Here is a 12,254-nt window from a genome sequence, read left to right as displayed (position 1 = left end):
ATGAAATGAACTATATCTTGTTTTTTTCACCACCAATTAGGCTTTCTTTAGGTGGGACATTATGCCAAGAATTATCTTATTCTAAATGTGTTTTAATGGGAAAATAGGAAAAAATGTCGGAAAAAAATATTTTTCAGTTTTCTGCCTTTATAGTTTTTAAATAATGCATGCTACTGTAATTAAAACCAATGAAATGTATTTGCCCATTTGTCCCAGTTATAAAACCGTTTAAATTATGTCCCTATCACAATGTTTGGCGCCAATATTTTATTTGGAAATAAAGGTGCAGTTTTTTTCAGTTTTGCGTCCATCCCTAATTACAAGCCCATAGTTTATAAAGTAACAGTGTTATACCCTCTTAACCTAAATATTTAAAAAGTTCAGTCCCTAAGGTAACTATTTATGTATTTTTTAATTGTAATTTTTTTTTCTTTTAATTACAAAAAAAATAAATAAATAAATAAATTGGGGAGTGTGGGAGGTAATGAGTTAATTTTTAGTGTATAACTAATGTATTTGTATATGAAAAATGCTTTAGGGTGTAGTTTTACTATTTGGCCACAAGATGGCCACAGTAAATTTTTGTTTGTGTCCTGCAAGCGTCTGAAAGGACGCTTGCAGGAAGTGTTATGAGGCTGGGAAACTTTTTTTTTTTTCACAATGATCGCGCTGCTTTTTGTAGAAGCAGCTGATCATTATGGGGGCTTGGATCAACGAACGGGAATGGTTTTTCCCGTTCATTGATCTCTGGGCGAGCGGGCGGCGGCGTGCGCGGACAGCGGCGGGAGCGGCGTCGGGTGCGGATTTCTCCGTCCCTTGGTGTTAACAGGGTGGAAAAAGGGACGGAGAAATCCACACCACTGGGGGTAAAGTGGTTAATCATCTCAGATTTATTTGCACCTCAATGACAATCCTACTGACTGATGTGGACTTTGGTACATGTAGATTTGAGCAAGACATTTAGTAAACACAATATAAACATTGTTAGCACTGGCATGTAGCTTTTTTAAACAAAAAATAGCTGGCAGGTTAAGGGTTAATATAGGTTTTGCTGAATATTACTAAAGCTATTTTAACCAACACACCAAATTGTGCTTTTGGGAAAAGAAAGGTTTGTATGTCAGAAAACAAATCATACATTGATTAACACTATAATAAAGTGCATCCAATAAAACATATTCAACATCACTAGTTTTCAACAGTAGTCATGCAAAAGCAGAGCTGAACTTAGAACTTCCTCTCTGCTCTAAAAGTTAAGCAGCAGCACAATAACTTTTAAAGAAAAACATTTGTTTGTTACAAATCTTGCAATCAATCTGCAGTTTGTCTACTTCCTGCTTTCATGAAAGCAGAAATAGTGTTAACATCCTATGCTTACAAATTAGGTCTCTGTCATGGCAGACAGCTGACACAGCTGAGGGATCAAATTACAACTTGTGCTTAGTCACAGATGAGGGGGGATTAGACAGGCTAAACTCTCTAAATACATATAGAGTGCATTTCTATATTTTTCCTTCTGCCCTGTGCAAGTGTTCAGGTCCACTTTAAAGGAATCACAGACATATTCCTCATTACTGAAAATTAGCTATCCATGATTCTACCACACACACACACACAAATGTACTTGCAAATTCTTACTAGAAAGATGTTGGTCACAGAACATTAAATATTCAAAAGGGAGCTGTGCTAATAAAGAAAATAAGCGATGTTACTCAAAATGGATATAATGATGGCCACCACTTGATACAGAGCACAAAGAAAGAGAAGTAGTGCATGAAAACAGTATCCATTTAAAAGTAGTGATGCATGAATAATAGGAGGATAAATCAGAGGTCCAAGTAACGAGGACAAAATCCCAAAAAGAAAGCATTATTTCTTATATTGTAGAAACAGTAAATAATGTGTTAACCCCTAAAATGGCATATTAATATTGATAGGCGTATGATCTTAGTTTATTATTCAAAACTGAACATACGGTTCAAATAAAATTTGCATCTGGAAGTACCATAACAGATATTAAAATTACAGTTTTAAGCAGTTAACATTCACATTATGCTGTTCATTCTTTCTATTATTCATAGATTTCAGATTGACAGATTCCGTGAGCAGCTTATGAACAGAATAGAAATGAGGCAGTTACCATGCATAGCAGTACAGCTATGATAAGTGGATACCATTTCATATTTTTCAAGAAAGAGAAAACATAAATTCAGCCAGTTAAGCTAAGTAGTAATGACAATTCCAACCTGATCTGCATTCTGCTAACATTACTGTTTACTGTACAAATGTGATCTATTTTCTTTGAAAATTCAAAATGTGTTTACCGTGACAACTACAGAAGTATATAAAAAAGAAAAAATATATCATATCATCGGGATTATACTGTGTTTTTCTAAAGCTTGCACTGTACTTTATTCTTTTCTTTTTAGAAACGACAGGAGCTAACCTGGGTTTAATAGATCATCTTTTGTATAGATTGTAAATCCTTTCTTGTGTTGCTTTACTTTGAAGTGTTTCTTGACTTTTCTGATCTTTCCGCTGTTTTTTTTTCTTTCTATAATCTCTTTTTTCTTTAAGCAAAAGGAAATCATAAAGTATCAGCTGAGGTTCAGGAAGAGAGACTAATATTATTCAAACTGCTGCTTTATTATGCACTGTGATATTACCTTCTTGTTTCTTCAGGCTGTTCTTTTCATTATTATGAATATACTTTACCTGAAAAAGGCATTAGAAAACCTGCCATGTAAGTGCCTCTTAATGCGCTCAAATGGAAAACCACACAATTGAAGCACACTTAAAAGAAGTCTTGCAATGTTCCTTACAGAGTCAAGACTTTGGTAGAATTCCAGTGTGGTTTCTTAAAATGGTTTATAAATGGGGGTTAATAGATTTCTATTTACATCTTGACTAGAGATGGGCAAAGGTCTTAAAATAAGATCCGTTTTGCATTGGAAAAAATGGTCATAGATTAAAAATGTCACATACTGCATTTTATGTATTTATTTATTTTTTTACAGATTCATGTTTTTTCTCATAAAGGATATACATGCTATAATACTCTCACTGTAAATGTGTCATTTACTTTTGGTGTCCTTGCACTGTAGTTTGCTATACCAGTCTATAAAATTACGGTAAGTTGTCCCTGAGATATTTGTTATGTTTTGTAATACTGAAAAAGAACTGACCTGCACTATAATTAAACTCTTTTTAACTTGTTTTCCGTGCCCCCTGCAAGCACCTGCACATCTGTTGTTCCTATCCACAACTTATTTTTTTCTTGTATGTCATTCTACTATAATGCATAATTATTATTAAAACGACATGCTACTATAATGCATAATTAGTATTAAAACAAAACTTGACTTTTCTAAATTTCAAAGTTTTATCATTCCCTTTCTGAGAACTCTGTTAAAGCACACAAGAAGTGAGAAAGATATGGAGGCTGAGATATTTATTACCTTTTAAACAATGCAGAGTGCCTGGCTGTCCTGCTAATCATCTGTCTCTAATACTAGTATCAACTATAGACCCTGAACAAGCATGCAGATCAGATGTTTGACTGAAGTGTGACTAGATTAGCTGCATGCTTGTTCCAGGTGTGTGTTTCAGACACTTTTGATGCCAGAAAGATTAGCAAGACTGCCAGGCAACTGGTATAGTTTAAAAGGATATAAATGATAGCGATCATATGCTTCATACTGCAGCTTCCCTTTAAATGCTACATCAAATGTTTCTATAATGATCTTTTGTTATTGGCCTGGCACACGTCATTGCTTTTGCAGAGCCACATACATATGTTAAAGTAATATATATATATATATATATATATATATATATATATATATATATATATATATATATATACCATAATATATACCACTGTGGACCAACAGCCAACTGTGAATAAAATGAGATGCTGAGGCTAGTCAAAGAGTACAAGTAAGGTGGGGTAATTTCCTCCTGCTGCACACCCTTAAAGGGAACTAGAGACGCCATACTAATATAAAGAAAAAAGATTTTATACATACCTGGGGCTTCTTCCAGCCCCATAGGCCTGCATTGCTCCCACGCCGCCATCCTCCGCTTCCTGGATCCGCCGGTACCGGGTCCCGTCACTTCCGGCGGACGCATCCAATTGTCCGCATGAGCAGGGGCTCCCTCCATACCCTTAAGCATGCGGCTGCGCAGTATGCAGCTGCACGCGTAAGGGTATGCTGGGAGCCCCTGTGATGCGGACAATTGCCCGCCTGCTGCCGCCGACTGGCCGAAACTACGGGACTCGGTACCGCCGGATACAGGAAGCGGAGGACGGCGGTGTGGGAGCGATCCCTGCATATGGGACTGGAGGAAGCCCCAGGTATGTATAAAATCTTTTTTCTGGGGCCTCTGGTTCCCTTTAAGTACTTCCTCAAGTATTGGTGGAGATACAGCATCATGCTGAAAGACTGTTTCTAATTTATTTTATGCATATACTTCAAGGAGGTAGCAAGAGGAAGGAAGGCAGCACCGGAAAGCCACAAAGAGAGTGTGCCCGTACCCAGACCTCAGTGCCCCCTGAGGTCCCACAGATCCATAAAACGAGAAGGGTCGGCACCACTCAAAAGTAATTATCGCTCTTTATTCAAAGTGCATACACGGCAGCAGGACAGACCGCTGTTTCGGGACAATGCCCTTCATCAACTGCATCAGCCATAAAATAAGTGACACTTACACACCCTTAAATAACCCAGGGGCGGACCTGATGGGAGACTCTTACATAATATGTAAATTCGATATCAAGCAAACAAATGAAAAATAAAGCAAAGCATCTGATTAGACTCACCACATGTAGAAAAGTAGCCTCACACGGAAGACGCCATGCATCCATAGATCGGGCACGCCCCGCGGGCATGTCTCTAAGCACCTCATCCAATTGCAAGCGAGCGGCGCACACTGCGTAAGCAAAAACAAGGTTAAGCGTAACAGGCTAAATATGGCGTCCCAATGTAGAATGGGCACAGCCAATCACCCGCTCGAGGGGCGGAGACCCAGCGCTATGCGCAGAAGGTAAACATATCCGCCTCCCTGTGCTGTCATCCTAAACTCCTAAGCCAATAGCGGGCCATGCCGGCCGCAATGACGTGCAACCACATAGTCAATCGCTCGTGGGGCGGAAGTTCGACGCTAAGCGCCGAAGGTAAACATATCCGCCCCCTAATGCTGTCATCTTCGGTCATTAAACCAATAGACAGCCACGCCGGCCACAGTGTCATGCAACAATCTGCAAACACCATGCACATATACGGAAAAGCTTGCGTGCCACCGTGTGAAGCGCAGCATCGCGCCCAGTAAACACTAGGAGCGAGGCTGTGATGAGGAACAATGCTTAATGAGAAAACATTATATGTAAATAAAATTACACAGAAGAATATATAAAATGGCTAAAGAATCTCTCTCAGATCAGCCCCCAGGGTACACCAAAAGCATATAAAATTAAATTAAAGAGACATTATGCAAAACATATATAAACCTAAAGTTTAAATTTTAAATATTAATAAAATGGATTTACTCCAAACCTCTATGGCAAAACATGATTAAATGCAAAATGTGAGATCATACTCCTTATTCAGCCCCCCTGCACCTAAAGTACCCAATCTTCTGATCCAATAAGCTTCTTTTCTGAGTAGTTCCCGATCCCTGCTACCCCCCCTCCAATTGTGGGGCACCCCATCTATTGCAGTAATTCTAAGCTGTGATATGGAGTGTCGGAACAAATGAAAATGCTCAGCCACAGAAAATGTGCACTCAGGATTACGGATGTTCGATTTATGTGAGGAAAAGCGGTCTTTCAACCGCTGTGTGGTCTTGCCAATATAGGCAAGTCCACAAGGACATTTCAGCATGTAGACCACATAAGTGGAATCACAGCTGAAACCATCACGAATCTTAAATGGAACACCTGATGAAGGATGATAAAAGGTGTCACCCCTAATCACATGATGACACATGTGACAGGAAAGGCACGGAAACATACCATGCCGCCTGTCATTAGTGGGTTGACATCTCTTTTTGTTCACCTTATCACGTACTGTGGGTGCCCTCTTAAATGACATGATAGGGGGGTATCTCAATTCAGGCACCATTGGAAGTCCATCCCTCAGAATATGCCAATGTTTTCGAATAGAATGTGAGATCAGGTCACTACATGCATTATAGGTGGAAACAAAAGGAATCCTAGGTGAACCTCTTCGTACTCTAGCTCCCCTCCTCCTCTCAAAAGATCCTTCTGGATAACCACGTGCCCTGAATTTATTTCTCATCTGACTGCAGCGCTCCTCCCTAATCTGACTGTCACTAACCACCGAGCACACTCTAGAGAGTTGGCCTACAGGTATAGCATCCTTGGTACTTCTGGGATGGAAGCTGTTATAATGAAGGACCGAATTACGATCCGTATCTTTAACATACAAATCAGTTTTAATGCTGCCATCCTCCAGAATAACCAAGGTGTCCAAAAAGGGGACACTCTTGCAATCACTATGTACCGTTAATCTAATATAGGGACACAAATCCTGTAACTGGGACACGAACTCAAGTAGGGCCGAGTGCGACCCCCTCCAAATGCAAAAGACATCATCAATGTACCTCCACCAACACAGAGCATGCTGGTGGAAAAGTGTATGATTGTACACAAATGCCTCCTCATAAAGAGCCATATATAGATTAGCATAGGAGGGGGCCACATTCGACCCCATAGCAGTCCCACGTTTCTGTACATAAAACTTCCCTGCAAAAGAAAAGTAATTATATCGCAGAACAATCTCCAATAAGTGTACAACGAACCGTCTCTGCTCGTTAGACACATCAAGTCTGGTCATAACAAACCAATCAACTGCCTCTACACCTCCATCATGAGGAATGGAGGTGTAGAGGCTCTCCACATCCAAAGTGACCAACAGTAGACTATCTTGAGTCAATGTCAGTGACCGTAGCTTGTCAAGGAACATAGTAGTGTCTCGTATGTAAGAGGGTGTAGATTGGACAAGAGGCTGTAACAGACCATCCAGGAACCGGGCAATCGGCACAAAAAGGGAACCGACTCCCGAAACAATAGGTCTGCCTGGAGGCCTGTCCAGCCTCTTGTGAATCTTTGGAAGGATGTATAGTGTGGGAGTGGTTGGATGGTCTTCTCGTAAATATTTAGATAAAGCAACATCTATGATACCTTTTTGTAATGCTGAATTTATTAAACCATCTATTTTGTCCCGTATCACAAGGACAGGATCATAACCAATGCACTCATACACCTCCCCATCAGCCAACTGTCTAAATATCTCCTCCTCATACATGGTGACATCCATCACCACCACTGCTCCCCCCTTATCCGCTGGACGGATTACAATGGAGGGATTGTCCTGTAGTGATCTCAAGGCAGTCCGCTCTTTTGGTGTAAGATTGCAATTAACACCTATTTTGCCCCGAGTAAAGTCCCTTTCAAAGTTCTTAACATCATCCTGAACCTTAGTAATAAAGGCATCTATAACTGGGTGGCTAGGAGGAACAAATTGACTGCGGTTACGTAAACCATAATCCCGCAGTCTAAAACATCCATCACTCACAGTGGTAACTAGCCACCCAGTTATAGATGCCTTTATTACTAAGGTTCAGGATGATGTTAAGAACTTTGAAAGGGACTTTACTCGGGGCAAAATAGGTGTTAATTGCAATCTTACACCAAAAGAGCGGACTGCCTTGAGATCACTACAGGACAATCCCTCCATTGTAATCCGTCCAGCGGATAAGGGGGGAGCAGTGGTGGTGATGGATGTCACCATGTATGAGGAGGAGATATTTAGACAGTTGGCTGATGGGGAGGTGTATGAGTGCATTGGTTATGATCCTGTCCTTGTGATACGGGACAAAATAGATGGTTTAATAAATTCAGCATTACAAAAAGGTATCATAGATGTTGCTTTATCTAAATATTTACGAGAAGACCATCCAACCACTCCCACACTATACATCCTTCCAAAGATTCACAAGAGGCTGGACAGGCCTCCAGGCAGACCTATTGTTTCGGGAGTCGGTTCCATTTTTGTGCCGATTGCCCGGTTCCTGGATGGTCTGTTACAGCCTCTTGTCCAATCTACACCCTCTTACATACGAGACACTACTATGTTCCTTGACAAGCTACGGTCACTGACATTGACTCAAGATAGTCTACTGTTGGTCACTTTGGATGTGGAGAGCCTCTACACCTCCATTCCTCATGATGGAGGTGTAGAGGCAGTTGATTGGTTTGTTATGACCAGACTTGATGTGTCTAACGAGCAGAGACGGTTCGTTGTACACTTATTGGAGATTGTTCTGCGATATAATTACTTTTCTTTTGCAGGGAAGTTTTATGTACAGAAACGTGGGACTGCTATGGGGTCGAATGTGGCCCCCTCCTATGCTAATCTATATATGGCTCTTTATGAGGAGGCATTTGTGTACAATCATACACTTTTTCACCAGCATGCTCTGTGTTGGTGGAGGTACATTGATGATGTCTTTTGCATTTGGAGGGGGTCGCACTCGGCCCTACTTGAGTTCGTGTCCCAGTTACAGGATTTGTGTCCCTATATTAGATTAACGGTACATAGTGATTGCAAGAGTGTCCCCTTTTTGGACACCTTGGTTATTCTGGAGGATGGCAGCATTAAAACTGATTTGTATGTTAAAGATACGGATCGTAATTCGGTCCTTCATTATAACAGCTTCCATCCCAGAAGTACCAAGGATGCTATACCTGTAGGCCAACTCTCTAGAGTGTGCTCGGTGGTTAGTGACAGTCAGATTAGGGAGGAGCGCTGCAGTCAGATGAGAAATAAATTCAGGGCACGTGGTTATCCAGAAGGATCTTTTGAGAGGAGGAGGGGAGCTAGAGTACGAAGAGGTTCACCTAGGATTCCTTTTGTTTCCACCTATAATGCATGTAGTGACCTGATCTCACATTCTATTCGAAAACATTGGCATATTCTGAGGGATGGACTTCCAATGGTGCCTGAATTGAGATACCCCCCTATCATGTCATTTAAGAGGGCACCCACAGTACGTGATAAGGTGAACAAAAAGAGATGTCAACCCACTAATGACAGGCGGCATGGTATGTTTCCGTGCCTTTCCTGTCACATGTGTCATCATGTGATTAGGGGTGACACCTTTTATCATCCTTCATCAGGTGTTCCATTTAAGATTCGTGATGGTTTCAGCTGTGATTCCACTTATGTGGTCTACATGCTGAAATGTCCTTGTGGACTTGCCTATATTGGCAAGACCACACAGCGGTTGAAAGACCGCTTTTCCTCACATAAATCGAACATCCGTAATCCTGAGTGCACATTTTCTGTGGCTGAGCATTTTCATTTGTTCCGACACTCCATATCACAGCTTAGAATTACTGCAATAGATGGGGTGCCCCACAATTGGAGGGGGGGTAGCAGGGATCGGGAACTACTCAGAAAAGAAGCTTATTGGATCAGAAGATTGGGTACTTTAGGTGCAGGGGGGCTGAATAAGGAGTATGATCTCACATTTTGCATTTAATCATGTTTTGCCATAGAGGTTTGGAGTAAATCCATTTTATTAATATTTAAAATTTAAACTTTAGGTTTATATATGTTTTGCATAATGTCTCTTTAATTTAATTTTATATGCTTTTGGTGTACCCTGGGGGCTGATCTGAGAGAGATTCTTTAGCCATTTTATATATTCTTCTGTGTAATTTTATTTACATATAATGTTTTCTCATTAAGCATTGTTCCTCATCACAGCCTCGCTCCTAGTGTTTACTGGGCGCGATGCTGCGCTTCACACGGTGGCACGCAAGCTTTTCCGTATATGTGCATGGTGTTTGCAGATTGTTGCATGACACTGTGGCCGGCGTGGCTGTCTATTGGTTTAATGACCGAAGATGACAGCATTAGGGGGCGGATATGTTTACCTTCGGCGCTTAGCGTCGAACTTCCGCCCCACGAGCGATTGACTATGTGGTTGCACGTCATTGCGGCCGGCATGGCCCGCTATTGGCTTAGGAGTTTAGGATGACAGCACAGGGAGGCGGATATGTTTACCTTCTGCGCATAGCGCTGGGTCTCCGCCCCTCGAGCGGGTGATTGGCTGTGCCCATTCTACATTGGGACGCCATATTTAGCCTGTTACGCTTAACCTTGTTTTTGCTTACGCAGTGTGCGCCGCTCGCTTGCAATTGGATGAGGTGCTTAGAGACATGCCCGCGGGGCGTGCCCGATCTATGGATGCATGGCGTCTTCCGTGTGAGGCTACTTTTCAACATGTGGTGAGTCTAATCAGATGCTTTGCTTTATTTTTCATTTGTTTGCTTGATATCGAATTTACATATTATGTAAGAGTCTCCCATCAGGTCCGCCCCTGGGTTATTTAAGGGTGTGTAAGTGTCACTTATTTTATGGCTGATGCAGTTGATGAAGGGCATTGTCCCGAAACAGCGGTCTGTCCTGCTGCCGTGTATGCACTTTGAATAAAGAGCGATAATTACTTTTGAGTGGTGCCGACCCTTCTCGTTTTATGTTTTATACTTCAAGGAGGCACATACAGCCACAAAAGGCGGAGGAAGTAGTTGACTGGGTAACTATGTGCAGGACCTCATGGGCAGAAACTGTACTCACTTACTATGTTGGTCAGTCAGTCAATCAGTGTTGATACTTTAAACATGACTGTGAGAAGATGTACCCTGCCCCTTACACCTCACTACAACTATTGCCATTTTCCCAGGTTTCCAAATGCTACATCTGTGTGGTTGTACACCAACTCACTGGAGTTTAGCCCTATATATGGTACAGGCTGTGAAAAGAGATGTATTATCAAAATCTAACTGCTAGAGCATGCCAGCAATGGGCCAGTTTCACCGCTAGGCTTCTTTGTTGATCCAGCTTTGTAAAACCATCACACCCACATCAGCATGCCACAAAATTTGTTATCAAGAACCAGGCTTGACAAATTGATATTGTCCCTTTTGTCTTCATACCAACAGAACCTTCGGTGGTCTACCTGTAAGGGGCTAGAAATCAGAGAAGACTGTGATCAGCTTTGAGGAGTTGAATCTGACATTGTTCCCAGTAGTCAGAATGCACTCAAAAAACAGCATAGGAGGAGGTAATGGTGGATTACGCTAAGGACCATGAGGATGATTTTTTTGCCAGCTTTGGAAGGAGAGCAGACATAGGGCACAAAGTGGTGAATTCAACTACTTCTGCAAGATTAGGTTGGGATTTGGGAATACTCTGAGAAGGAGGAGGAATAGGAGGAAGGACTGATGGGCATACCTAGACTGCAGTATAGGAAAAGATGTACCCTGTTAAATATGCCTGTCCATATGTTGCAGTGCTTTTAGCACACCATCATAATGCAACCAACCGACACTTACACTAACTTTTATCTTCTAAAGTGGCAGAGGCCTTTTTGCAGATTCAAACTGTTGAAGTTCCACCAAGACATCAGCAGTAGGCACAGGGCCGGATTTATACTTTTTACCGCCCAAGGCCCGACTATCGCCATACCGCCCCCCCCCCCCCCTGCTAAAACCAACAGAGCCCCCATACAGTAAGTGCCACCTATAATACAGCAGTGTAGTTAGCGACATAAGTGAGTGACAACACACAGACACACAGGACTGGAGTGACAACACACACACAGGACAGGAGTGACAACACACACGACAGGAGTGACAACACACAGACACACAGGACAGGAGTTACAACACACACATAGGACAGGAGTAACAACACACACACAGGACAGGAGTGAGAACACACACAGAGGACAGCAATGACAACACACACACACATGAAAGGAGTGACAATACACACAGGGCTGGAGCAACAACACACTCACAGTAGAGACAACACACACAGGACAGGAGTGACAACACACAGACACACAGAACAGGAGTGACAACACACACGACAGGAGTGACAACACACACACAGGACAGCAGTGACAACACACACACAGGATAGCAGTGACAACACACACACACATATGAAAGGAGTGACAATACACACAGGGCTGGAGCAACAACACACTCACAGTAGAGACAACACACATAGGACAGGAGTGACAACGCGCACAAGACAGGAGTGACAACACAAGAAGTGGACAGGAATGACAACACACTAAGTGGACAGGAGTGACAATACACTCACAGTAGTGACAACATACAAGGAAAGAAGTGAAACGCACATCATCCTGGGATG

The sequence above is a fragment of the Hyperolius riggenbachi genome, chromosome 4 (assembly GCF_040937935.1).
Source record: "Hyperolius riggenbachi isolate aHypRig1 chromosome 4, aHypRig1.pri, whole genome shotgun sequence".
In the NCBI taxonomy this organism is placed as follows: domain Eukaryota; kingdom Metazoa; phylum Chordata; class Amphibia; order Anura; family Hyperoliidae; genus Hyperolius; species Hyperolius riggenbachi.
Note: the sequence above shows the minus strand (reverse complement) of the source record.